Source organism: Triturus cristatus, chromosome 9, assembly GCF_964204655.1.
Source record: "Triturus cristatus chromosome 9, aTriCri1.1, whole genome shotgun sequence".
Classification (NCBI taxonomy): domain Eukaryota; kingdom Metazoa; phylum Chordata; class Amphibia; order Caudata; family Salamandridae; genus Triturus; species Triturus cristatus.
In genome coordinates, this window is record NC_140592.1 from 1,067,117,920 (window position 1) to 1,067,143,759 (window position 25,840).

The following is a 25,840-nucleotide window of genomic DNA, read 5'->3' on the forward strand; positions in this document are numbered from 1 at the left end:
CACCATGCCTTATCGTCCGTTTGATGACATTTGTAGTCTTTCCTCTATGACACCACAGTCTTAGTGACTTCCTAGAGAATGATTTTTTTCTTCCTTTTCTATTGCCCGGATGTAGTGGTCACCTCCGTAATTTCCGTTTTCTATTTCGTGGTGGGCGCATGCGTTGACTTGTAGTCAACTTGCTATGGTGGCCTACATAGGTTCGACCAAAAAATATCAGCTGAGAGTGGGCGGGGCTTCAAGTCCCTACCTGAGTACAGCATACGTTTGCCCAGGCTCCACCTGAAAACCTAAGTGGACAGACTTCTTAGTGCACCCACCCGGAGGCAAAGAGGTGCGGGGCAGTAAAACACCTGCTGGGTATCAAAAGGGGCTTGTCTGGGTGCATACAAAGTGAGGACACCTGCAGCTGAAACAGCCCCCCACCCCATCCCAAACATGCACACCCCCCAGTGTCAGCGCCTTCAATGGAAGCATCCAAGGCAGAGAGAGGAAGGGGGGAGGGGAGAAGAATGACTGTCCCTCTCATGTCAGGACTGGAGGGCGTGGTGCTTGAAGGAACAGGTGAGAGCCAGGTACGGAGGCCCACCCTGGAGGAGAAGAGGGACAGGTACATGCTGGGGCAGGAGGGCTCTAGAGGTAACACCTGAAAATGACGGCACCAGTGTCAAATAGTGCCTGGAAGTGAGAGTCAGGTGTCTGCAGCACGGAGGGCACCTGGAAGAGACGTCATTCCATCACCCTCCGGCCCTTGGAAAGGTAAGACTGACTTCTCTAGTTTGAAGTGCACCCCCCTCACGAACATGCCTTCTTTAACTCCGACATGTTTGAGCTCCTGCCCAAAGTGAGACAACATGACACATTTCGCCATGATTTGACATGCAGATACCACTTCCTCCTAGAGAGGAAACCATGTGTTGCTCCTCTGAAAAGGAGAAGTATTTCCAAAGAAAGTCTGGGCAAAGAGCTGTGAGCAGGACTGGTTGTCACATACAATCTGTGATTAAACATTTGTGAGCTATGAAAAAGGGAGCGATGCTGTAAAAGTAAGAGACGTTGCTGCTTGATTGTAAACAATTACAGGTCTGCCTGAGTAAATTCTCTGGGCTGATGAAATGGCCACTGAACTAGGTAGGGGAGGTTTACTGAAGGGAAGTTCATGCCCTAATGTAGGGAAGGAATGCCCCTGCCATTGCTGGTTTACTAGAATCCGGCCATAATTGAGGTGCAGGGGCCTCTCACACTCCTGCCCCTCCCCCAGTTGCACTACGCCCCTGGAAAATGTCTTCAGATTATTCTCTTGGCAGTGCAGTGCTATGCCGTACAGTGGAATGCTGTGCAGTGGGAAGCCGTGCAGTGGTATGCCATGCAGTGCGTTGCTGGGTAGTATCTTCTGGGTATGTTACCGCCACTCTTGGTTCTCTATGATGTGCCATGGAGTCCTGGGTGATGGTTCAGGCACTGGGTGTAATCTGGGCCTCCGATATGAAGTGCTGGGCAAAGTGTGTGCTGCTGGTTATTGTCGCTGTGCTGCGCACTGCTTTGTATTCCGTAAGCTATGAAGTGGGTGTATGCTGCACCGTGCTTTCTATTCCGTAGACTATGCAGTGGTTGTGTACTGCTGGGTATTGTCGCTGTGCAGTGCTTTGTATTCCATGGACTATGCAGTGGGTATGTGCTGCTGGTTACTGTCACTGTGCTGCAAAGTGCTTTGTATTTCATAGGCTGTGCAGTTATTGTCGTTGTGCAGTGCAGTGCTTTGTATTCCATAGGATGTGCAATAGGTGTGTGCTGCTGGTTACTGTTGCTGTGCTGCGCAGTGCTTCGTATTCCATGGACTATGCAGTGGGTGGGTGCTGCTGGTTATTGTCGCTGTCCCTTGAAGTGCTTTGTATTTTCACTGTACTGTGCAGTGCTTTGTATTCCATAGGCAAATCAGTGGTTGTGTACTGCTGGTTATTGTTGCTGGGTGGTGCAGTGCTTTGTATTCCATAGACAAATCAGTGGGTGTGTACTGCTCGTTATTGTTGCTGGGCTGTGCAGTGCTTTGTATTCCATGGGCTATGCAGTGGGTGTGTGCTGCTGGTTATTGTCGCTGTGCTGTGCAGTGCTTTGTATTCCATGGGCTATGCAGTGGGTGTGTGCTGCTGGTTATTGTCGCTGTGCTGTGCAGTGTTTTGTATTCCATGGGCTATGCAGTGGGTGTGTGTACTGCTGGTTATTGTTGCTGGGCTGCGCAGTGCTTTGTATTCCATGGGCTATGCAGTGAGTGCGTGCTGCTGGTTACTGTCACTGTGCTGCGAAGTGCTTTGTATTCCAGAGACTATGCAGTGGGTTTGTGCTGCTGGTTATTGTCGCTGTGCTGTGCAGTGCTTTGTATTCCATGGGCTATGCAGTGGGTGTGTGCTGCTGGTTATTGTCGCTGTGCTGTGCAGTGTTTTGTATTCCATGGGCTATGCAGTGGGTGTGTACTGCTGGTTATTGTTGCTGGGCTGTGCAGTGCTTTGTATTCCATGGGCTATGCAGTGGGTGTGTGCTGCTGGTTATTGTCGAAGTGCTGTGCAGTGCTTTGTATTCCAGAGACTATGCAGTGGGTTTGTGCTGCTGGTTATTGTCGCTGTGCTGTGCAGTGCTTTGTATTCCATGGGGTATGCAGTGGGTGTGTGCTGCTGGTTATTGTCGCTGTGCTGTGCAGTGTTTTGTATTCCATGGGCTATGCAGTGGGTGTGTGTACTGCTGGTTATTGTTGCTGGGCTGCGCAGTGCTTTGTATTCCATGGGCTATGCAGTGAGTGCGTGCTGCTGGTTACTGTCACTGTGCTGCGAAGTGCTTTGTATTCCAGAGACTATGCAGTGGGTTTGTGCTGCTGGTTATTGTCGCTGTGCTGTGCAGTGCTTTGTATTCCATGGGCTATGCAGTGGGTGTGTGCTGCTGGTTATTGTCGCTGTGCTGTGCAGTGTTTTGTATTCCATGGGCTATGCAGTGGGTGTGTACTGCTGGTTATTGTTGCTGGGCTGTGCAGTGCTTTGTATTCCATGGGCTATGCAGTGGGTGTGTGCTGCTGGTTATTGTCGAAGTGCTGTGCAGTGCTTTGTATTCCAGAGACTATGCAGTGGGTTTGTGCTGCTGGTTATTGTCGCTGTGCTGTGCAGTGCTTTGTATTCCATGGGGTATGCAGTGGGTGTGTGCTGCTGGTTATTGTCGCTGTGCAGAGATCTGAAAACACAGTGCGGCCTACAAAGTCAGAGCTGCACACTCATCACGGAACAAACGTAATGGTCTATATGTCTCCACGAGCAGAGCCTCTCACCTGTCACAGGTAGCAGAACTACCAACCACTCTTTGCTCTGTCCTTCTCCTGGAACCAGGGAACGTGTTATAAGAAAACCTCAGACACAACTCTAGTGGGGTTTGCAAAGCGAGGGGAAGATAGAAATCACCACGTTCAGACAACCCACTACAGACCCAACATTCACAGGAGTTGGATTTGAAACCCCTGTCTCTCTTACAGAAAACCTCTGTAAGAATTACTACCACTTCCAAATAACACATACAAATGGAGTTTGGGTACTAACACCCCTGTGTAGAACCTTTGAATGAATCACAGTTGCAGATGTTTCTCTACATCCATGTCCAATATATCATGATTAGTATTTTAGAATTAGCTGCTCGGTGTGATGTTTGATCTAGTTACATCTTCGAACCCCAGCCCCTACATGATGTTTGTAAACCGGTCTCAGCTAGACCTCTCTCCCTTGTGGTCCTTTTGAAGCAACTCGCGTTTGGTTCGTTTCTGGTACAAAATAAATTATATCTAAAAACTCTCCACTACTTTTTGGTCTGTCTCATTAAGTACTTGGAAAAGCCGTGTCCTTTGTAACTCGAGGAGAAGAGTTGTGAGTTTGGCTTTAGGCCCAGTAAGTAGAGTGCAGGAGGGAATGGCACGGAAGAGCCCAGGGCTACGCGAGATAAACTGGTAGGGCTTGGATCTTACAGGGTCACTCTCAGCAGCTGTCACTGGGCATCCCAGGAAAATCAGATCCGCACCCTGATAAAACTGCCTCCTTATTTCTTAGCCTGGTAAAGAGTGTTGGTTGGAGTAAGACTCATAGCTGACAATGAAGTGTGGTGTTTACATTTAAAGGTCTCCTTTGCACTTGCCAAAGTATATATTTTGCATGGTATGCAGCTTTTAGAATTGTACCGCTTTTTCCACTGAGAGCCGATGGATGACATTTAGTCCTGATGTAGTGTGTTTCAGCCTTCAAAATTGGACCAAGTGGTGTGTCTAGTTTTGAAATGTATTCAGGTTTGACGTTTTTTGGGTGTGCACGTATAATGGATGCAGGCAACACTCCCTCTTGTTTTTATTAATTTGTCTGTTTTTAGGTCTCGTTGAGCCCCAGCGCTTGCGCTGGCTCGAAGAGACATTTTGTATGTGGGCATTTCAAAGTGCTGCTGGCTGGCCTAACGCTTGCGTTCACGCGATCATGCACGCGCGCAACCGGCCGCCAGCAGCACTTTGAAAACTCGTGCGTCATCGCGATTGCGATCACTTTCGCTTTCAGAGCGATCGTGATCACGATGACGCACGCGCACACACAACTCCCGCTTCTCCCCCTCCCCCACCACATATTGCATCTCCGGCCGCTCGCGCGCGTGGTAAATGCTCGTTTGTATTTCCTGGGGTAACATGCTGATTTCTGGTGCTTACCGGATCAAACTTTGCATACCCCAGTAATTCCCGGGTGATTTCCCTCCCCCACGACGGATATATTACGCTCCGCTGATACCCTGCGAGGTCATTGATGTGAAGTGCGTTTCTGTGATTCCCTGATCAAATCGAAGGCAGAGCAATGCACATGGAAGAGCCCTTTGTGTACATATTGCTTCACCTTCAGCCCGGAGACTCTCTGTTGGGAAAATGAACGTCAATAATGCAGGCAATTGACTTTGACAAAAACATGGAATAAGCAGTTCATCTTATGAGGACAACTAAAAGCACCTTCAGCTGTAAAATCATGGAGGGAAGCTGCGCGGTCCCGGGGCCCAGCGCGAGGCATATGGCGCAGGGTTAGTGTCGTTTACAGCCTTAAGTATGTATTAGTACCACACTATTTCATGAGCAGGGATTGATTCAGACAAATCATTTTAATATAATTACGCTCCGTCAGATGCAAGGGGTACTTGCTGCTGCACAAGTACAACGCACTTTTTTTTTAATTAGCTTTCTTCCCTCTTTCCCTCTTTCTGTCTTTCCTTTTCTTTATCTTCGCGCCACCCCTATTTCTGCATTTTGTATGTGGGCATTTCAAAGTGCTGCTGGCTGGCCTAACGCTTGCGTTCACGCGATCGTGCACGCGCGCAACCGGCCGCCAGCAGCACTTTGAAAACTCGTGCGTCATCGCGATTGCGATCACTTTCGCTTTCAGAGCGATCGTGATCACGATGACGCACGCGCACACACAACTCCCGCTTCTCCCCCTCCCCCACCACATATTGCATCTCCGGCCGCTCGCGCGCGTGGTAAATGCTCGTTTGTATTTCCTGGGGTAACATGCTGATTTCTGGTGCTTACCGGATCAAACTTTGCATACCCCAGTAATTCCCGGGTGATTTCCCTCCCCCACGACGGATATATTACGCTCCGCTGATACCCTGCGAGGTCATTGATGTGAAGTGCGTTTCTGTGATTCCCTGATCAAATCGAAGGCAGAGCAATGCACATGGAAGAGCCCTTTGTGTACATATTGCTTCACCTTCAGCCCGGAGACTCTCTGTTGGGAAAATGAACGTCAATAATGCAGGCAATTGACTTTGACAAAAACATGGAATAAGCAGTTCATCTTATGAGGACAACTAAAAGCACCTTCAGCTGTAAAATCATGGAGGGAAGCTGCGCGGTCCCGGGGCCCAGCGCGAGGCATATGGCGCAGGGTTAGTGTCGTTTACAGCCTTAAGTATGTATTAGTACCACACTATTTCATGAGCAGGGATTGATTCAGACAAATCATTTTAATATAATTACGCTCCGTCAGATGCAAGGGGTACTTGCTGCTGCACAAGTACAACGCACTTTTTTTTTAATTAGCTTTCTTCCCTCTTTCCCTCTTTCTGTCTTTCCTTTTCTTTATCTTCGCGCCACCCCTATTTCTGTTTCTCTTTCTCTCTTTTCCAGTTGCAGAAGTGCTCATCTGTTGTATGGACTCCAATACTACCTGTGGTGTAAATTGTGGTCTTGTGCCCATCAATGAATCGTCACCTAACTTGTTTGTTTTCATAGAATTATTGAAGTCTATTAGTTGTGACTGTGAAAAAAGTATTGGAGAATGATGTGGTTATTATTGCACAAACTGCAGTGTTTAACACAGTTTATCTCCTAAACGAAAGTAATATACAAAGATGACGTGGTGCATGAGTTTTCAGACGGTGTTTAATTGACAATAAATAAGTGATAGGGCCCCCCCCCCAAAAAAAGGCCCCTCACCGGCGGACAGGCCCCCACTCAACAGCACAACACTCCACCATCATCCACCTTCGCCTACAACAGCAAGCCAAAAGCACACAACCATGCACAGGAAAATATGACAACACTCGATAAAAAGTAAAACAGTAGACACAGCATGAACATCGGTTCACATGCCGCATAACCCACAGCAAAATGTGAACTAGTGTACGGCGAAAACAGAACCACCAAGCAGTCTACACCGACGAGCCCTGCTCAGCTCCGCATGTGCTAACTAAAACTATTTAAAAGGTGCCACCCTCCATGGCATCATCTGCATCCTCTTGAAAGGGTGATTGGCACGTCGACATCCGTACGGCCATCCTTTCCAGCATGCATCACCCTAGGTATGCAACCATCATATTTTAAAGCACTGCCATAAATCCAAATGGGTTTCAAAGCGTGTTTTTTATGTAAAGATTTCTTTAGGGTCTAATATTTGTCGATGGCTCAAAAAATAAAAGACACATTGTGGCCTAACCTAACAGTGGACAGCATATCACTTTCCACCTTAGCGAAAAAAAAAACGCGTTTATGATGCACAAACTAGTTATCTTGGCTGTCAAAATGCTCCAAAGAATGTGGACTATCTGTAAAAGGTTTGCAGCGCTCATCACCTGGTTTTACCTAAGTTACTAAAAGAGAATGTGACCCATGCCACCAAACTGCCGGAAATTTGTGCCGCATTTCATTCTAGCAACACGCTCAAATCAAGAGCCACACACGACCTCGCCCAACAATCAACTCTCCATAAAAAAAGCCACATTCAAGTACTATAAGACACTACTATGGACAACATCACCACAATCACAACGCTCTCCACTGTTAACTATGAACAAAAATAGAGCTTACTTTTTGCGGGTCATATTTGTTAGGCTATCAGATCTGAAACTTGCATCTATTTATTGCAGTGATTTACCAGAGAGCACCTTTTTAAGGGCCTGATGATGGGGAGGCGGTCTGAGCTGGTCACCGGGCTCTGGCTGGTTTGCTCTTTAGAAAGTTCAGGAAGCTAAAGGAAGTCATTGTAGAACTCTAGAGGCTGTGCCTCATATCTCCCCCATCCAGCCTGTGTTATAGGCGCAGACAGGGCAGGTGACCAGGATATGACAGAGAGGTCACTGGCTTAAGGGGCCAAACCACATCTAGTCATCCTGTACCACCATTCAACCCAGGGAGCATAGCCATGGAAACAGGGAAGACCCAAAAAGAGAAGACCACAGAATCACAGTGCCCTACATCACTCCACAAACACTCATGTGCCAAGGTCACCAGGGCTGGATTTTGGCATGACCGAGCTGGGCCCAGGCCCAGGGCGCCACTGTCCAGCAGAACAGGGCCCAGGGCGCCACTGTCCAGCAGGGCGTAAAGGTATTGCAAGGAGCGGCGCAGCTCTACCTTGGCTCCAATGATTTCCTTTGCAGTGCTTCGAATCGTTTTAAGGTCTCGCTGAGCCCAGCGCATGCGCTGGCTCGAAGAGACATTTTGTATGTGGGAATTTCAAAGTGCTGCTGGCTGGCCTAACGCTTGCGTTCACGCGATCGTGCGCGCGCAGCCGGCCGCCAGCAGCACTTTAAAAACTCGTGCGTCATCGCGATTGCGATCACTTTCGCTTTCAGAGCGATCGCGATCAAGATGACGCACGCGCACACACAACTCCCGCTTTTCCCCCTCCCCCACCACATATTACGTCTCCAGCCGCTCGCGCGCGGCAAACGCTTGTTTGTATTTCCTGGGGTAACATGCTGATTTCTGGTGCTTACCGGATCAAACTTTGCATACCCCAGTAATTACTGGGTGATTTCCCTCCCCCACAACGCATATATTACGGCATATTAAATGTGCAGAAATTCATCATGGATGCACAACTCCTAAATTCGACCCCTACTGCAAACATCACTTTGCACAGGGATTGCAATGTAATGCCCGTCACAACTAGATCCTTACTTTCGTTTCTTGCCAGTAACCGGTTCAATAAATGCATATAGCAGTAGTTTTCCATATTCACTTGTTCAAGAAGGCAATATAATCATATTAGCCACAGGGAATGCTGCCATGCTGTGTAGTGTTTGTGGACTGCAAGGACACTGGTGGCTCGTCTTTGGATGTGAGATACTGGCACCATACCATTTCAGACAGGCGTGCAGCCGGCAGCTCAGCTCGGAGGACTTTAGTGCTTCTAACAGCCCCACTATTTAATAGTATTTTATGTAGCATGCCGCCCAAGTTATTCAGTTATCACATGACCCTGTATTTACATGCACTCATTTGAATGAACATGTGCATATGTGTCTCGCTGGATTGTGTATTTTAACCGCGTCATTTTCTCTGAGTTACATTGTCCTTTTCGTCACATTTAAAATGGTGCTTTTCAAACCCCCTATACAGCATTGATAATTATTTTAAACAGAAGACTATTTTGGGGGGTAAAATAGACCACAATTACCCGAATTTAGTTAAAATGACACCTAAAGTGCCACGTTTTAAAGATTAACATCTCTGGTCATGATTTATCGTGTTTTATGATTCTTGTTTTCTAAATGATGCCTCACCATAGAGCACAATTTCGCAAAAGCGGACAACTGTCTCTGCCAGGCGCAGCAGTAACACTTTTAGCAAGTAACGGCTATTTATTTATTTTATTGTTGGTGGGTTTTTTTTTGTTGCTACTAGTGCCCAAGCACCCAGGACTTGAATACTGTGATAATGAAGAAAGCAAAACTGCTACCAACAGCAGGCACTTCGAGGGGGACTAGATTTTTAAAAAAAACAAAAATAGAGACTTTCCACAAACCTAGAAATAGGACTACCATTTGCATTCATGGCCGGAGATGGAAATGATTAATTAACAGTGCAATAAACTAGGGGTGGGCGGAATTTGCGTAATCGCGTTACGCAAATCTCCGCGAAACGGTAAAAATCTCCGCGAACACGCAGAAATTCCGCGAACACGCGGAATTGCTTGTTCGCGGTACTTTTTTCCTGTTCGCGATCGCTGTTTGCATGCTCGGGGTGAAATATCTCGCGAACACGCATATTGAGAACGCGAACAAGCAAAAAATTTCGCGAAGTCGCGGAACGCGGATTTTTGGGCAATTTTGCGTTCTCCGCGGAACGCGAAATTACCCAAATTCCGCAAATTCCGCGAACGGAACGGAATTTACCGCCCAGGCCTACAATAAACACAGAAAATACAGGCAATGAGGCATTAAGGGGTCGTCATATGCTCACAGCATCATCTGTGCTAATTAGTTTTCTGTTAAGGGCAACTAACCCATTAAGTATCGGAACACATGGAAACTTGCCTCCTGTGTTTAGTCGCCTGAAAACCGAACGTGTTAAATGTTGTGAAATCTGCCAGGACACATGGTGAAACAAGCATTTGCAATGCAATAGGTCTCGCATTTACGCGAGTTTAAGCTATTGGCATTGTAAATGACAATCCCTTTTATTTATGTTTTAAAAACAAAAATAAAAGGCATTGTTATTTACAATGCCAATAGCTCAAACTTGCGTAAATGCGAGACCTATTGCATTGCAAATGCTTGTTATATGTGAAGTAGAAACGGAAACACGCTCCATAAAATGCACATGGTTGTCTAGCATCCAAGTCCTCCACTCTGTTGCTGCCCACTATTTTATGTTCTTACCATGTAGTAAACAATTTTATTTTTCTGGTAAATAGTGCAACACTCATAAACAGGTCTACTAACCAATATTGGGCTTTAATGGTACACTATTGGCTGCTAACTCTTGAGTGTACGTCTTCCTTTTATTAAATGCCAGCAGTTCTATGCTGCATACAGAAAAGGCGAGAGAGTGAAAAAAACGACATTGAAATGGGTACCTACAGGATAATGTTTCAGAATTTGTAACATTTCCAAACTCTACAAACACCCTGCCCCATGCTCATAAATAAATTGACGCCATGCTCTGGTTCTCCATCTAAAATGATGTGAAATGAATTGCTCCATTTTGAGATGTGAATGTCTCTCACATGGTACACAGCTCTGCCCTGAGTGCCCATTAAAATGTACAGATGGTATCCATGTGTCAGCTAATCTAGCTTATGCACAGAGGCTGTAATTGTGCTTGGCTTAGTCAGGTCTAGGGCCTGTCCTCTGGCCTTGGGGTTGAGGGGCGTTTGGCGCTTTAGGAGTGCCCTCATTGGGAGCAGTGGATTACTGTTCCTATCCTGGGTCTAGCACTTGATGCTGTGTCTTAAGAAAGATCAATAGTGTTGGAAGACCCTTTTATGTGTGTCACTGAGAGTGAGGCCATTTGTGTAAGAGTATGTGTATGCCCCAACCATTGGCTGGCATCATATATATAAAGTGGGTGCAAATGTGAAGTACTTATAAAGTATGTACTTTAACTGTATGTGTGTGAGCCTGAGTAATTGAGGCCATTTTGGATACCCCTGGCATTGCATAACATACGGTGGAGGTTGAGGACTGTCCTCCCACATAGTGGAGGTGTATTTACTGCATTCCTATAGCTGCTGGGGGAGGATATGCTGTTACTGAAGTGAGAAGGGTGCAAACAGGGCTACCTTTAGAAATTATGTAAGCCCTTTTGTTGGGAGGTTAGGAAGTTTGTAGGTTAGGCCCACCCTTTTGTCTGTCCCTGATTACACTTTCAGTTGGTCTCATGACTAATGCTGGTTATAGTGGGCGTAGGAGGGCTACGTGGAGGGCCACGGACGTACAAACAAACTCTGTGGCCCTCCACGTAGCCCCGCTACGCCACCCCGCCTATATTAGCAATGAATTTTAGTACTAAAAAGTAAATTAAAACCCACTTACCTGTACTGCGGCATCCCCGGGCTGCCCTCCTCCTCTTCGTCACCACGTATTTCTCACAAGAAATGCACATGTGCGGACACGCGTGCATGCGCAGTTTTCGCTAGGATTAGAAGAAACAGCGACAAAGAGGAGGAGGGCAGCCCGGGGACACCACAGTACAGATAATTGGGTTTTAATTGACTTTTAAGTACTAGAATTCATTGTTAATATAGGGGAGGTGGAGGCCGGGGCTAGCCAACTCTGCTACGCTGCAGAGTGTGCAGAGATTTGCCTTCTCTGCGTTCTCCACGGAAGGCAAATCTCCGCACACTCCGTGGGCGGAGCGGAGGTCTCCGCCTGGGGCTACCCATGACAACCAGGAGCAGAACTCTTGTACCTCTTTAGGCCTCTGTTGTGGGTGCTCTAGATTGGAGACAGTTCAAGTGCTACTTGCTTTGAGAAGCATCATGCACTTTGCACAAATTCTCTGTCTGTAGAGCAATCTGAGGACAAAACTTGGAGGAAGGACCACTCCAAACCAGTTCTACAGTTTGAGACAATGGAATAATATTAACGGTCTAGAAGTTGTAAATAAAAATGGGACCCAAACCACCCCACTTTATTTCAGACCCAAAATGTATATGATTAGGAGTGCTTTGCAGAGAACTTAAAGGATTGTGGTGCAACCAGGGCTGGTGTCTGCAAGAGCTATGAGGATATCATCAGAAGTGTGCACTCTATGCTGCAGGACCTGTGGATCAGCCCTAAAGTATCTAGAAGCCTGTCTTTTAGATCATTTGCAATGCCAATAGCTTAAACTTGCGTAAATGCGAGACAGATTGATTTGCAAAAGCTTGTTTCCTAACCTATGCCTTTTGAAGCAATTCCATATATAGAAAACCACTTATATATCATCCCCAAACACAAAAAAATACTTTTAGGAAGACACTGTGTAAATGGCCTCTTCTGGAGATAGCCACTACTAACATTCACATTGGACTCAGATGCCTTTCTGGACATCAGGTGTGCATTGTGCTGGCTTCTTTCACTAGCCATTATGGCATTTCGCTCCTCCAAAGACAATCTTCTATCCTCTAATGGCAGGGCTGCTGCTACTTCCGTTTCTTTAAAGGCCAGGGTTGAAAATGTATTCTTTGTCTTAGCTGCTAGTCTCAGTTCCTCAAGGACAACAGTTAAGCTGTTCTGTTTCAGAGCCCGTGCTGCCTTTTCCACCTCCGCAGATGAGGCAGAAACTGGCAAGTTCTCTTTTTCCTTCTACAGCACAACAGTAGCCAGTTTCTGCTTCAAATCCCTCTCAGCCTCCTTTTAATCTTCATACACCAATTTGCAAGCTTCCGGTCATGATGTAGGCAAACTGCAGGAGGAAAAAGCCCTAGACAACACAGCCAAAGATGCACCTTGAGGCAGATCACGGCCCTGTACCGGCAGCTCTTAAATGTCCTCATTATTATTGTTACGTGAGGTGATCTTTCCTTACATATCATCATGCCAAACCAGAAGGGTCTTCTCAAACTCCTCAGGAAAGACTGATCAAGATCATTGCGCTCCAAAAAAATAAAGTGCTAATATCTGGTCACAAATTAAATATGCAAAGATATGATTTAATAAAATTCAATTAGAAAAATCTTGCAAGTGTATTTCTGGAATGGTAATTGGGATGTCTCCATTGTTAAAACGGAATGTTAAATAATGGAAGAAGTCATATCTCACTGCTGACAAACAATATCACATCATGGGTGAATAATTTGGGGAGGGACAGTCACATACTTAAATAATAATCAAAGAGCTTGTAAAGCGCCTGGTTCCACTAGCTAGTGTGTCCCCCGTGCTGCAGTCGGAAGATGCTACATGAGATGCAATAAAAAAGCAGGCAGAAACATAAAGCAACCTATGTCTGGAAGAGCCATGTCTTCAGTTTTATTCTGAAAAATGTTTTCAGATTGTTCCATCTGAAGATCCAGGGGAAGCACGTTCCACTGTTTAGCGGCCAGGTAGTGAAAAGATCGACCCCCCCCCATTCTCATTTTTTATAACTGGGACTTGAACCCACCCCGAGCCCCAAGAACGTAAGGCCCTGGAAGGAGTATAGGGGGACAGTAGGTTGAATAGGTGATTTGGACCTTTCCTCATCATGATCCGTTGACTAATGCATAGGGCCTTAAATAGAATTCTTTCCTTTACTGGGAGCCAATGCAAAGTAGTTCGGGCATTTTTGGACGAGGCTCTCCTAGGAAGCACCAGGACTAGGCGGGCAGCCGCGTTTTGAATGTATTGTAATCTTTGAACGCTCTTGCTACTGGCGCCTATGGAGAGTGCATTCCGGTAGTCCAGGTAGTCCAGGCGAGAGGTGACAAGTGCGTGGACTAGGGTTTTCCTGACAGCTACCGGGAGCATATCTTTTCAGCCACAATCCTGGAGTGGTGATCAAAAGAGAGATTAGTGCTACATCCCCAGGTTCTTTACCTGCTCCTTTGGGGTGGGAGTGGTACCCAGAATCTGCGGCCACGATCTTGGTGACCATAACGTGGGAGCCTTACCCACAATTAGGACCTCGGTCTTGCCGCCATTTAACTTTAAGCAGTTGTTAGACATCCAGACTGTAAGTTCTTTTAGGCACGTGGAGAAGTTAGCGTCAGCTTCTTCCTGAGATTGGGACAGAGATACTACAAGCTGCGTGTCATCCGCATATGACACAACACTAATGTCGTATTTTTCAATGATTTTAGACAGAGGGGCCATATACAGATTAAAAAGCGTAGGGCTTAGTATAGAGCCCTGGGGGACTCAATAAACTAAACTGATATTCTTGGAGTAGTATATCCCTTGGGATACTTGAAAACTCCTGTTCTGTAGGAAAGAGCGTAACCATTTCAGAGCCAGGTTGGTCAGTCCACTTTCCTCAAGGCGCTGCAGGAGTATGAGATGGGCCACGGTGTCGAACGCGGCGCTAAGGCCCAGCAGAATCAGCGGCACCGTTTGTCCTGCTTCAACCTGTCTGCGGATGGTTTCGGTGGACAGAAGCAGCGCCGACTCTGTGGAATATGTTGCCCGAAAGCCCGATTGCGTGGGGTGGAGTAGATTGGCCTGGTTCATGTGTATTGTTAATTGAGCATTGACCGTCTTTTCAGCAATTTTGGCAACAAAAGGTAGGAGTGAGATCGGTCATAGATTCTCCAACTGGCTGGCGCTAATCCTGTTTTTTTTTTAATGGGGACAACCACTGCCTCTTTCCACCTTTGGGGGACTACTCCCGCCTCAAAAGAGAGTCTGATGAGTTGCCTAATGTAGGGAACCAGAATGTCCATACTCTCCCTCATATTTCTCGGTTTCATAGGATCTCTCGGGGGAGCCTGACTTGATGCTCAAAGCTATGGTTTTGAGGTCGTCCAAGGAGGGAAGGTTAAAACTGGAGAGGCAGGAAGCCTCCTCCCTGTTACATTCTCCCGTCCTATCAGACCTCCCGTTACGTGCCTCCTCCGGGAAGGTTGAGTAGATCCTCTCTACTTTATCAGAAAAATAATCTGCTATCAAGTTGCACGATTCTACTGAATCATACCTAAGGGCGGAGATTCTGTCAAGAGACGATAACTCTTTAAAGATCATAAATAACTCTCCGGAAGAATTTTCAGCTAGCTCAATCTTAATATTGTAGTACGCAGCTTGCGTCTTCCTTATTAAAGAATGATAATGCTTGAGACTGGTCTTATATGTGGGTTTTCTGAGAAATGTTCTCTCCACCTTCGGTCCAGACGTTTACAGGAGGATTTCACAGTCTTCAGCTCCTCGTTGAACCAAGGTGCGGATCTAGACTGTCTCCTAGGAGCACTGGTGGCCCATGGCGCCACCTTGTCAAGCGCCTCACTAATACATTGATCTAAAGCACTACAGGCCGTTTCTACATCACTCTCTCCTGGTGGTCCCCCCTGCTGTAGAGCAAGATTGAATTTAGTTGCCAAAAAACTGACCCATTTCCTCTGGGGTCTACCTGTGTCTGATTTTAACACAGTTGGCAAAAATAGGGTCTAGTAAGTGTCCATGCTGATGAGTCGGGAGAGTGGATTGTAGCACTAATTGAAGCGCGGCAAGCTCCTGACAGAGCTCTTGCGCTGGGACATTGTCCCTCTTGTCAAAGTATAGGTTCAGCTCACCCAGCACCAGCACTTTGGCATATCGCAGTGTTAGCTGTATGACATGTTCTCCAAGACTGGTAGCAAATTGTGAAACTGGACCAGGTGGTCGGTATATCAAAAGGCATTTAATGACATGGACATTGTCTGCTGCAAAAGTGAAGAGACCCGCCTCGCTGGCCTCTACTGCCACCCTCTCCAGGGAGCATTCTATAGACAGTTTATGGATCATAGCTATCCCACCCCCTCTGCTTATAGGACGGTCCAGTCTTAAGATCCCATAATTCAGGGGAAGGGCCTCGAGGATATCAGGTGCAGAATCCTCGTTCAGCCATGTTTCGGTTAATAGCATGATGTCTTGTTGGTTATCCATGAGAAGATCATAGAGCTCATGTTTATGCTTGCTTAGGGACCTACAATTGACCAGTGTCATTTGGAAGTCATGTTCCTTACCAAATTTCCCCTGGTTTATCATCAATGAGTAGGGGAAGTGATCACATTTTTGCACCATGAGACCTATCTGTATACTATGTGGACATAAGTTGGATATGGGGGCGCGCATCATGTGAAGTTCTTTAGAGGTGTAATTATAGGTGGTTAAAAGGTGGGCAGGGGTTCTGGCCAGGAGCCCCGGCCGGCCGCGGACGGGCGCAGATGGGCTTGCCTTTGGCGCGCCGCCGGCGCGCCCGCTGCGCGTCCTTCCTGGCATGCGCCCTAAGTAGTCCCCTCCCACCTCCACACTAGACTGCTGACTGGGTCCAGAACCGGGAGACCGGAAGCACTACTCCTTCCTTCCCTGCCCTCCGTTCAATCGGCACTGAAAAAGCTGTGACGGATCGGGGCGTGGAGGAGTTGCATAGAATCAAGAAAGTGAGTGATTTTAAAACTTTAAAAAGTGCAATTCACAAAACATTCAGCGCTATAGATGCCCAGTTAGTTTTACCGCGAGTCAAAGCAGCTCCCAACAGACTCTGCCACCGTCTGGCTTTACTTAACAAATACACACACCCTTGTTAGGGCAAAACAAAATTCTTAGATAATTTCTACACTCTGGTAACTGTAGCACAAACAATGGGCATTTTCCCTGAGTTCTAGCTGTTCCAACAATTTTAAAGTCAAGAAAAATAGAAAACACAATAAAATTCCCAAATACATTTGGAAAAATGTATAAGCAAAAAGACATCAACGTTATTAAAATTAGACACAAGGAACCAGGAAACCAAGGACATTCAAGGCAGCAAGAGTCTGTAAAAAAGTATTCTGCCAAGGTCAAGTGTCAGTCCATTGTTGATCTGCATTATTCTCGGCACTATTTCATGCCGACCGAATAATGGAGGTCAAATCCATCTGTCAAATTACCAATTGCCTTTTTTCTTCAATTACTGTGACTTTTCCTTATGGTCTTTTCTGCAGCCACAGGGCCTCTAGGTAGCTTCTTAGCAGCGTGTCTCCATACAGCCAGGCGACCTGCAGAGTACAGCAATCAGTGGTCAGCAGTGCCCTCTTGAAGTCGGGAGTCTGCTGCATTTGTTTCCCTAGAGCAGGCAAACAGGAGGCCAGCCACTTGATCCTTGGAGAGTGCTTCGGGTGCCTGGGTGATAGCAGGAGTCGGGAGTTTTTGAAATTTTCTTTTTGCTGCTTTAGCAGCGAAAAATCAATTTTTTTGTAAATATTTGTGTTGCCTTTTAAAGAATTCTACCTGTTTTTCAAATACTTCTATAACGTCTAACTAGACATGCCCTCAAAGCTAGTCAATTTTTTATGAAGTTACATAAATTATCTGAATGTTGTGTAAATGTTATACCTGGTTGTTAACATGTTATAAAAAGTAATTGCAACTTTTTTTAAAATTTTTACTTTTGTTTATCAACAATTTCGAAACATAAAAATGACAGCTAAATTGTAAAAAAGTATTTTTTTTATAGTTCTTCTCTATTCAAGGTAATATCTGACTAAGGGGCATATTATCAAGCCAGGCAATAAAATTATCGCCGCTTTAGCGGCAGAAAACTGCCGCTAAAATGGCGATAATGGGCTTGATAATATGCTCTATGGAATTCCAATTGAAGCTCATGTTAGATGTGAAGGACATCTAACATGGGCTTCAATTGGAATTCCATAGAGCATATTATCAAGCCCATTGACACCGTTTTAGTGGCTTGATAATATGCCCCTAAGACTAAGTCTGTTTAGAAGTAGCAATCGAACAAGAATAAACCTTAAATATCGATTAGAAGATGTGGAGCTTCGAGTTTACTTACTCGAGCAAGCTATTTCTTTTTTAATATACAGGTGCCAACAGCAGCAGCAGCAGCATTTTCATTTGTACTCATTTATATTAATACAATGACTTATAATTATGTTTTGAAAAGGTGTCCTTTACTTTGTTACCAAAGTGATGACCTAGCAGAATCCATATGCCCAGTTTAGCAGAGAATAAGTAAGAGTTGGTTCAACAAATGAAAAGTAAGGATGTTTTTATGCGGGATGAATGACATAAGAGAGAATCAATTCTGAAACTGAGATTCGAACATCATATCTCGTGACTGAAAAATAAGACATTTCACGTGGCGACATGAAGTGAACTGACAGGTGTTGATATTTAAGGATGTTAGCTGTTGAATTGGAAGGGAGATATACGAAATGTGGGTAGCAGGCTTCTTTTTCTATTGCCCAGAGCACATCTGTCCAGTACCATCATAACACTCAAAACTACCACAGCGATTAAATGTGAATCTCTATCTTCAGGGAATAACTGGCGTCTACAGCGGTGAAGCTGGATTGTGGAATAGAAAGCGAAGCATCGGAAAACCAAAATGAGAGGGAGGACTGTTGTTTAACTTTTCAAAAGTATAATATAATTGCAAAACAACTGTGCACTTTTATTTTCTGCGTCTCAACACGCATAGTGACACATCATTTTTCCAACCTTTTTTATAATGTTAGATCAACAGATATACAGGTAAACATGTCCATACACATAATATATTATATCACATTACATTATATTATAATATATTACATTATAGTATATTATACTGCCTCTACCTTTAGCACGCTGTTACGAGCGCTTTGCTCGCCCTGTATTTTAACTGTTGTTTTGTTGTTTTTTGGCTTTTATTGTCACTCCGTCTTAGCAGGACCTGGGTAAAGATCCCCCCCTCCCTCTTACCGCATGTAATTTGTTTGAAACACCGTCACTTGGCGGGTCCGGGTTCCGTGGGTGGTCCGGGGCTGCTGCTTTAGGCGCCATCTTGCTTTGGGCTTTAATATCTGTTTGCGGGCGCCATCTTGGAGCGTATTGACGCTCGCTCGGCTCAAAGGAACGCCTATTTAAAGTCGTCCTTTCCCGCGCAGCGGGTACGCGCAGTGGGACGCCGTCGCTTAGCCGGAGTCGTGCCTGAGTCCTGCCCGTCTGCGCCCGTCCGCGCTAAGGGCGCGCAGGGCGCAGCGGGGTTCTTGAGAATTGGTCTCGGGTTCGGCTCTCGCTACCATGCTGGTGTATTCTGGCGACACTTTGCGGGGTATTGGTCGTTCAATTGTGAGTTGTACCCTTCCCCCTATACACCCACTAGTAGGCCCCTTTCACTGTGCGTGTGGTAGGTGGTCTTTAGATTCCCCTACCCTGAGCGCACACGAATATTCTACGGTTGCCCCCAGTAAGATCCGTGCCAAGCATTCCCTTCGCATCTTCAGCCTGAATGCCAGGTCTCTGGTGCTGCATTATCAGGCAGTGTTTGACCTGATACAGGAAGAGGCTCCGGACATCGTAGCCATCACCGAGACGTGGTTGAAGGATGACGATGTGGCCATTATCAACTTGGCATTTCCCTCTGATTTTTCGGTTTTCACCCTTAACCGATCTACTAGGGGAGGGGGTATTGCGCTGGCCTTGCGACCTGGCCTTACTGGCAGCTGGTCTGGTCTGACCATTCCGGGATGTGAAAGTGCGGTGTTTAAGATCTCGGTCACCCCACATTTTTCACTCTCGGGGATGGTGGTTTATCGCCCCCCTGGGAGTGATGTGGCGTTTAGAGCGGCCTTCCCCGACGTGGTTAGTTCCTTGGTGGTAGGTTGTTCTAATTTCTCGATTTTGGGTGACCTCAACTTACATCTTGAGAACCTTACCTCCCCCTCGGTTAGCGGTATTCTTGCCGACCTGGAGGCCCTTCAACTGGTGCAAATGGTTCGTCAGTCTACCCATTTAGGCGGCCACACCTTAGATCCTTTTTTCACCAATCTGGCAGACGCGGTTGTCTCCACCGTTACACCTCTTGGCTGGACGGACCACTCTTTGGTTACCATCTGCACCCCTTTGCCAGGAATGGTTATTGTTCCCCCGGCAAAGCTGGTTACAAGGCGGCAATGGAGTAAATTACGGCTGGAGGACTTACATCGTGTCCTCGCCGAGGAGCCTTTAGAACCTGCGATGTTGGTTGATTCAGGTTACGAGAAGTTCTGCTCCTGGATCTCCAAGGCGCTTGACGCCCTTATCCCTATTGCCGCCTGTAAAGTCAGCTCCAGGGACTCCAGTCCGTGGTACGATGGTGCCTTACGTACTCTCAAGGGTGGGTGTAGGCGAGCAGAGAGGGCTTGGCGGAAGGCGTACGATAGCGGGAAGAAAGCTTTTTATCTCGCCTCCGTCAAAGCTTACCATCGGGCTGTTTGCCAAGCTCGGGCAGCCTACTACGCTACTGAATTTGGCAACAGCTCCAACCCCTCTAAAACCATCTTTAAAGTGATGAAGGACCTTTTGGCAAAGCGTGCCTGTATCACGACGACTGGTTCCACCTCTCACTGTGAGGCTCTTGCTCGATTTTTCCTGGAAAAGGTCGAAAACATTTATCGGACGTTCCCTTGTACAGGGCCTCCGGCAGAGCCTCCGATCAACATCTATGGTGGTTCCACCTTGCACGTGCTGCCCCCGCTGACCTCAGAGGGGTTTGACCTCCTGGCCCTGCAGGTCAAATCAGGGTCCCCCGCTGATCCCCTTACTGCGACTCTTTTTAGAGAGCAGTCGTTTGTGGGACGGGCCGTGGTTCACTCCCTGATTAACATCTCGTTGGAATCAAGCACGGTACCCGCTAGCTGGAAGCGGGCAGTGGTTTCTCCCATCTTGAAGAAGCCGTCCCTGGATCCAGAGAAACCTGAAAACTATAGGCCCATCTCCTTACTTCCGTGGCCGACTAAAGTGTTGGAGGCCCATGTCAACAAAGTTCTTTCTGCCCACCTTATCCATGCTAACATCTTGGATCCCACCCAGAATGGGTTCCGTGCTGGACACAGCACGGAGACCGCCCTCCTCTCCATGGCTGAACATCTTCGCACGGTGATGGATGCGGGACAGACAGCAGCGCTCGTCTTATTGGACTTGAGCGCCGCGTTTGATACTGTTTCCCATCCTATCCTGTTGCATCGCCTGGAGGAGATTGGGCTGGGTGGACCTGCCCTCCAGTGGTTCCGGTCTTTTCTAGACGATCGTTTCTTTAGCGTTGCCGTTCCACCGTTCCAGTCCCAATTCCATCCTTTGAAGCAGGGGGTGCCGCAAGGATCCTCGCTGAGCCCCACGTTGTTTAATCTCTACGTGAGACCGCTGGCTGAGGTCGTCAAGCAATGGGGCATGACTATGGTCTCATATGCTGACGACACTCAGCTAGCGGTTACGATCAGCGGGGATGCCGACCGGGATGCCCCCAGGTTTCAGAGTGGACTTAGGGCGGTGGCGAGCTGGATGAGGAACAACTGTCTCCAGCTCAACGCCAAGAAAACAGAGATCATGATCGTAGGTAAGAGATCGGAGCTATGGGGGGACAGGTGGTGGCCTGTGGAGCTGGGGCCGGCCCCCCTTCCGGTTACGGACTTAAAGAACTTAGGAGTATGGATGGACCCTCCCTCAGCTACGTTGGCCACACGAAGAAAATCGCGGCCTGTTGCTTTGGTATCTTACGGTCGCTTCGCCCTGTTTTGAAGTTCTTTGACCATCGCACCAGGCAGCTGATTGTCCAGGCGACAGTGTTATCTCGCCTGGACAATGCCAGCTCTCTTCTGGTAGGGTCCAACGTGGCTGAGGTCACCCGCCTCCAACGTGTTCAGAACTCTGCAGCGAGAGCTATTGTTGGCCTACCCCGTTCTTGTTCTGCCTCCAGCACATTGAGATCACTGCACTGGCTGCCTATCCGGGCCAGAATTCAGTTCAAAGTGCTGTGCATGGCGTTCAAGATTTTGAGGGGGGTAGGCCCTTCTATTCTTGCGGATCTTTTGTCCTGGTATGTGCCTACTCGGCCCCTGAGATCCTTGGGTCAGGCACTCACTGTGATTCCCCGATACAGGCTGTGTCGGGTTGGTGGCCGTTCTTTCCGGGTCAGAGCAGCCGAGCTCTGGAACTCCCTTCCTGTAGAGTTGCGCCTGCTAGATGATCTTTTAGTTTTTCGCAAGGCCTTAAAAACCTTTTTGTTTTAATAAATTCTCTTTCCTCTTTTCTGTTGTGTTGCTTGTGGTGTTGCATTTTTACCTGCCGTGCGCCTGGACGCCCCTTTGCTGGGGCAGCAGTGCGCATTACAAATGTATGTAACATAACATAACATAACATATTATAATATATATTTTTTTGCTAAACGATTTTTGTTGGTTTTAATTAGACCTAGGCCAAAATTCCGTTCCGCTCGCGGAAATTGCGACAATTTGGCATTTTCGCGTTCCGCGGAAAGCACGAAAATGTAAAAATTTCCGCATTCTTAGCGGTAATTTGTTTCTTGCTCACGCTGTAAAAAAATACATTCTCGCGTGTGCGCGATCGCCTTCCCTGAATCCCCGCCGACAAGTTTTCCGGACCCAGTCGCTTTCTCCACGAGCCATTGGTAGCCATTTTGCGCTGTCTCGCGACAGTTTGCGCCCGCATTAACGTCATTTGTCACACGATCATGTCATTTGTCACACGATCACGTCTTTCTTCTCGCGATCATGCACCGCAAGAGTATGAGAATATTGCGATCTCGAACACGTCATTCTCCACCGCGAGCGAGAGCGTGAGGACGTGGGCACGTCTAATCGAACGCGAAAAGGAGAAAGAGACGCCGAACACATCATATCCTACGCGACAGGGAGCAAGAGAACGCGATCAAGTCATATTGGACACGCCATCGACATCCAGCGGAAGTAATGCGAAGCTCCAGAAATCGAACATGTAAAATTTTCAATTTGGAGGAGAATATCAGCTCTAGCAGCATGAAACCTTCTGCAAATGATGATTTTGGATGAAAACAACTCCTCAGATTGACATTTGGCTGTCTTTTTTTGTGCAAGGAGTCCTTTTTTAAAAAGGTGGGGAGAGGGAGGAAGTGCCACAGAATCTCCAACTTCCTGTTCCTGTCCAGCAGGCTCCTCCCAGTGCTTTGTCCATTTCCTGCTCATTCTGCCTTTGGATTTTGAGCTGGAAAGATCACTTTTTTTGTCTGCTGCATCATTGCAATTAGATTTGAGGATTTTTTATTTGGATATTTTACAAGTAAGTGGTTGTTGTGTCTGTTTGATTGTGGGCATTGCAGTTGTTGAAATTACAATTTATTTTTGGTAACTATCATCATTCCTTTTTTTAAAAATGTTGTGGGTAGTAGTAGTCAGTAGTAGGCCCGAGCTAGTCATGGCCTCATGGGTGTGTGCATGATGAAGCAACTGTTCCTTTGGTGTTTTTTTAATGTATTTCATTTTCAAGCATCATTTAGCGCCTGGATGGCATTGGAATTAGTTGGGAAATGTGTTTTTTTGGGGTGGGCTTTCTGATGTTGTTGGGCCTGGCCATGTGGCTGGTGGCCATTTGAATCCTAGGCCTGCAAGCTTGCCTGGCCTTGTCTGCCAACAGGCCTGCTTTCATCCACTAGGATCAGAGCAGGTAGCCACAGCTTTATTAATCAAGTGTTTTCTGTGTGGTCTGTTGAATTTAGACATCATTTAGGGCATGGATGGCATTAGATTGAGTTGGGGAAGTGTGTTTTTTTGGGGTGGGCTTTCTGATGTTGTTGGGCCTGGCCATGTGGCTGGTGGCCATTTTGAAGCCTAGGCCTGCAAGCTTGCCTGGCCTTGTCTGCCAACAGGCCTGCTTTCATCCAGTAGGATCAGAACAGGTAGCCACAGCTTTATTAACCAAGTGTTTTCTGTGTGGTCTGTTGAATTTAGACATCATTTAGGGCATGGATGGCATTGGATTGAGTTTGGGAAGTGTGTTTTTTGGGGTGGGCTTTCTGATGTTGTTGGGCCTGGCCATGTGGCTGGTGGCCATTTTGAAGCCTAGGCCTGCAAGCTTGCCTGGCCTTGTCTGCCAACAGGCCTGCATTCATCCAGTAGGATCAGAGCAGGTAGCCACAGCTTCATTAATCAAGTGTTTTCTGTGTGGTCTGTTGAATTTAGACATCATTTAGGGCATGGATGGCATTGGATTGAGTTTGGGAAGTGTGTTTTTTTGGGGTGGGCTTTCTGATGTTGTTGGGCCTGGCCATGTGGCTGGTGGCCATTTTGAAGCCTAGGCCTGCAAGCTTGCCTGGCCTTGTCTGCCAACAGGCCTGCATTCATCCAGTAGGATCAGAGCAGGTAGCCACAGCTTCATTAATCAAGTGTTTTCTGTGTGGTCTGTTGAATTTAGACATCATTTAGGGCATGGATGGCATTGGATTGAGTTGGGGAAGTGTGTTTTTTTGGGGTGGGCTTTCTGATGTTGTTGGGCCTGGCCATGTGGCTGGTGGCCATTTTGAAGCCTAGGCCCGCAAGCTTACCTGGCCTTGTCTGCCAACAGGCCTGCTTTCATCCAGTAGGATCAGAGCAGGTAGCCACAGCTTTATTAATCAAGTGTTTTCTGTGTGGTCTGTTGAATTTAGATATCATTTAGGGCATGGATGGCATTGGATTGAGTTGGGGAAGTGTGTTTTTTTGGGGTGGGCTTTCTGATGTTGTTGGGCCTGGCCATGTGGCTGGTGGCCATTTTGAAGCCTAGGCCTGCAAGCTTGCCTGGCCTTGTCTGCCAACAGGCCTGCTTTCATCCAGTAGGATCAGAGCAGGAAGCCACAGCTTTATTAATCAAGTGTTTTCTATGTGGTCTGTTGAATTTAGACATCATTTAGGGCATGGATGGCATTGGATTGAGTTGGGGAAGTGTGTTTTTTTGGGGTGGGCTTTCTGATGTTGTTGGACCTGGCCAAGTGGCTGGTGGCCATTTTGAAGCCTAGGCCTGCAAGCTTAAGGCCATGGAACTAGGTTCCTATTTCAGGGTTCCGTGTGTGGCGCACTGCATAAACATTATAGTTCAAGACTTTCTGAAAAAAGAACCCATAGTCAGCAATTTACTGGGCATCTGCCGAAGAATATGCACCCATTTCAGCCATTCTTTTAAAGCTCGGAAGCAGCTGAGGATCATCCAACGTGAACATAGGATGCCAGTCAAGGCACTCATCCAGGAGGTGGCAACACGTTGGAACTCAACGTATTACATGCTTGATCGTCTGTATGACCAGTACAGGTCACTCCATGAATATGTCTGGAAAAGAAGAGGGGATGCTACTGTTAAAGGCATGAACCTTGAGATTGAGCAATGGAGCCTAATTAAATGCCTGACTGAGATGCTTTGTCCTTTTGAGGTCTTCACACGTGAAGGCAGCAAGGAGGACTGTACAATGGGCCAAGCTATCCCATTATTGCAAATGCTAGAGCATCAGCTGAAGAATGTGTCTGAATCATACAAAGGTGTAGAAGACAAAAGGGAAGCCTATCACTTGGTGGAGAGCTTAGCCCGTCGCTTAGCTGAAAATGTGTGGAAACAAAATAAAATTTTGTCACAAGAACATTACATTTGTGCCACTATTCTGGATCCACGTGCAAAATTTGAACTGAAGACATTCTTTGCTTTTTCCGAGATTGATGTGGCCCACTACAAAACTTGTATAGCTGAAGCAGCCAGTAAGTTGGAAAATGAATGGCTGCTAATTAAAAGCCTGCAAGATCAACCCACAAGAAGTACTGCAGCAGGCCATGCAGGATCAAGTGCAACATCGTCGGCTGAGGGCAGTGCGTTTGGATCACAACACTCACCATCACTATCGACAACAGCAACAATAACTGGATCATTAGGCCCAGTTCAATCATTAGACGATTGATATGTACAGTTAGGCATTAATAAGCACAGTGCTGATGCACAGAGAAAAGAGCACTAGAGCTTACCAGCAGCACCCCATAACATTGAGCGGATGGTCCAGACCTATCTGGACGACCCAACAGAGGTGTATATTGATCTGAACCCATTGCAGTATTGGTATAGGAAAAGGTCAGAATGGCCACTGCTCAGCAGGCTGGCGATAAGCTATCTGGCTTGCCCTGTCGCAAGTGTCTCTTCGGAATGTGTTTTCAGTGCTGCTGGTTCC

The 25,840-nt window shown here is 46.9% G+C and overlaps 1 long non-coding RNA gene across 1 annotated transcript in view; it reads left to right on the forward strand.

Annotated features, from left to right (window-relative positions):
* Window positions 1-5,526: 5,526 nt before the first annotated feature.
* Window positions 5,527-25,840, forward strand: part of LOC146799391 (uncharacterized) — a 38,964-nt gene continuing 18,650 nt past the window's right edge. The window contains exon 1 of the long non-coding RNA XR_014969265.1: window positions 5,527-5,960. This is a non-coding gene — a long non-coding RNA (uncharacterized LOC146799391). The remainder of the gene's footprint in view (window positions 5,961-25,840) is intronic.